Here is a 3849-nt window from a genome sequence, read left to right on the forward strand (position 1 = left end):
TATATATATCTTATCATTTATTACATATCTTTACCATAATAGAGCTATTTCCGTCCAATATTTCTGGAGATATACCTTTTTAAAAAACAACATTTCATAAAAATGAACTGAAATATCAGTAGTTAGTGAATCTATTTTGAGAAATCTATAACCCAATAACCATTCGACGTACAAATGTCTATTAGCACTCAAATAAAAGCTAAATAATTGTACTATAAAGTAGTTTATGACCTTTACCTTCGTAGGTATAGTAGTTTTCAGGATATTTGCTAAAATAAATTGATTTATAATTGTTCGGACAATAGGTTTGATTTATGAAAAACTTTATTTCAGAAACCATTGGGCGTACAGATGTCTGCCTGCACTCAAATTAAAGCAGCTTAAATTTACTATTAGATAGTTTATAACGTTTATCTTTGCAGGTGTTGCAGTTTTTATGATATTTGACAAAATAACCCCACAAAATAATAATTTGGAGTTGTTCGTATAAAATGTTGGATTTTTAAAAAAATATATCTCTAGACCCATAAGACGCAGATATGTCTGCCAACACTCAAAATAAAGGAAATTTAACTTACTATAATGTAGTTTATGACACTTATCTTCGTAGGGGTAGTAGTTTTTATGATATTCACAATATAAATTTGGCAAATAAACATTTGTCCGAACAACTATAAATCAATTTATTTTAGAAAATTTCATGAAAACTACTACTTCTACAAAAATAAATGTCATAATCTACTTTACAGCTCATTAAACTAGCTTTAATTTGAATGCTAATGTTCCATGAGTGCATGTTCAGACAGTTTTGACACTGTCTGAACATTCACAATCCTGCAGATCTGAGAGAACGATTACATATAGCATTTAAGTCAATTAAAAGTTTTTCCACTTCAATCGTTAAAATATATATGGTGCGATGCGCACATCACACAACTTTCTCTTTATTCTTCGCTCGTGTCAGAACAGATATGTCTTAATTATCCACTGTTACAATACTGTCCCGTACTAATTTTACAAATCATCCTTTAAGTAGATAGAATGGTTAACTCCAATTTTAACACTTTTCAGAAAAGTATGTTTAATGTTTCTCGTTGCAAGATTTTAACATTTTTCTTTAGCAAAAGTATTGCAGAAATTAAAAAATATAACGGTAAAATTTATATCCTGCTCTTAACCATTTCTCTAATGCTAAGTTAAAGAATCTATGCTGAAAATACTGTGAATAATTTATGGAGATAGTCATCCTGTCAATCGTACGATTCAAGTGTAGAGTAAGTTAATTTAAAAAACTGTCATCACTGTGGTAACAAGAAAATATTTAACAGATTTGGGAAACGGAGCAAGTTGTCTTCGTCTTTATACCTTACATATTATTTTCTCTCAAATCTTTGGCTTTCCAATTATATTTAATTTAATAAACAATGCCCGGATTTTTATCCAATAATAATATGCCATATTGTATGTAATAAAACCCTGTAAAATATTTAATATATAGCTAAAAATCTTCAAACATACAATAAGACAGCTAAAATATGCTATTATGCTTACAAAAGATTCTAAATGGAGAAAGAAATAGGAGAAGGGATTAAAAAAAAACGAAAAGTACTTCATATATATTTTTGTTAAAGTATCTGATATACCTCCCTAATCCCTAATCCAGTTTAGAGTCAACGATATATTGGGTTGTAAAATAAGTTCGTAGCGTTCTTCAATATTTCAATTTAATCCTCTCTGTATTTATAAAATCATGTTTATTTGGTCAATAATGTTTACATATACTAAAGAAAAGATTAGTTAAGGTGCTTTTATCCATAAATTTCAACCGAGATTCCTTATCTTTAAGTGGTGCTCGCTCAAAATGGAAGAGAAAAAAAATCATTTTCGTCATTTAATGAATTTTTATTTCCGAAAATGAAAATCCGCTGCCCAGACAAAATTTGCAGTGTACGGCGATGATGCCTTAGGAGAAAGCACCGTCCGTAAGTAGCTTTCTCTTTTCAGAATAGGAAATTTTGACTTGGAAGACGCAAAGCGCTCGGGTCGTCTTTCGACAGTCGATGATGATCAAATTCAAGCATTGGTCACAGACAACCCTCACTATACGAGACGGGATATCGCCGAAATGCTTAACATATGTCATGCAAGTGTCTCAAATCATTTGGGGGCTGAAATCGAAAAGGCATAGTTTTCCATCATGATAACGCCCGTCCTCAAGTGTCTTTGCATACCCGGCAGAAATTATTGTGGCTGGGATGTGATCCCCACCCCAACAGATTTTCACTTATTTCGGGCCCTTCAAAACTATTAACGGGAAATACTTTAATTCACTCGAAGACTGCAAAACACACATAAAAGAGTTCATTGTGCAAAAATCTGAGAAGTTCTGGGCGGACGGAATTAAAACATTACCTGAAAGATGGCAACATGTAATAGATACAAATGGGTCATATATAATTGATTAAATAAATTTACAAGAATCTGAAGTTTTTATTGAAATCACCAGAAAAAAAACGCTATGAACTTATTTTACAACCCAATAATAAAACATGTGATGGATTCTGAAGATTATTATTAATTTCTAGTTATAAAGATCATTTTAAAACCATAATATATGAATTAATAAAACTGATAATAAACTAAACAGCTTAATACATATCAGACGCTTTCTTTTAATAATGGGACCATATTACAATTTTTATTTCCGAAAATATCTTTTTAGTCTGAAAAAATATTTCATATCATATCTCCCTAAGTTAATCATCAAATTCTTTCATAGTTTATATTTAACGATTTTTCATTAAAAGTAAAAATATGAGCTGGTTAAATATTCCAATTACATAAAATTAAATGTACTTTAAAGGAAGGAATTTTGAAAATTCAGCATTTAGGCTGACTGATTATTTCAATGAGAATAAGATCTACATGATATTAAAGAACACTTTAATACCTCGTTTAATCAAAATTCCTAGAGCCGTTTTTGAGAAAATCGAAAAAAATGGCACTTCCGTTTAGTGGATATTATCGAAAAAGGTGAATTTTATCAATCTAATGACCTTTCATTGGGTGCTCGAACTACAAGCATAATTAATTACTTATTTGTTTAGTAGAAATCTTAGGAAGACGTTGTTTATTTAGATTTTCGAGAATCCAATTTGACAGATTATTAGTAGATAGAAGGCCGGGTTAGTCATTTTTATGGCCTGTGATGAATATATAATTTTGGAGCATTAGCGGATTATTTTTGTGGTCAAGGTCTGATAGAATTTTAAGTTTTTGGGGTCTGTGGTAGATTTGTTTTTGGGGCCCGGGCTGATCCAATTTTTTGAGCAAATATAAGAACGATTTTCCACCATCATTACATTTGGTAAGGTTGATATGATGTGATGGTTCACTTTCAAGGTGTATACATTAAACATAGTAGTCAATGCGACTGTTAGTCCACTGACATTACTTGGAGAATTAATGATCACACCAGACCTAGTGCAACATTACAATTATGAATGTAACAATCATACAGTTACAGTTACAATGATTCTCAAAGTGTGGGGTACAAGGGTATTTTCAAGGTACTGAGTAGGTGGACCATGGCAAAAATTTTACTTTCAGGACAGTAAATGTTGTCATTACAGTAAGGAAGAGCTTATGTACATATGTATATATATATATATTTTGTATAGTCTCTTTAATAAATTAAGGAGGTAGGGATAAAAAAGGGTTAAGGAAGGCTACCCTAGGGTGGGTTTGCACACTATTTTCCAATTTTAGCCACTTTTAAATGTTGCTCACATTAAATTTTTTTTTCAATTCAATGGGCAATTCTTCATATATATATATATATATATAAGA

Source organism: Halyomorpha halys, unplaced genomic scaffold (genome assembly GCF_000696795.3).
Source record: "Halyomorpha halys isolate HHAL.00 unplaced genomic scaffold, Hhal_1.1 Scaffold689.1, whole genome shotgun sequence".
NCBI classification, from domain to species: Eukaryota; Metazoa; Arthropoda; class Insecta; order Hemiptera; family Pentatomidae; genus Halyomorpha; species Halyomorpha halys.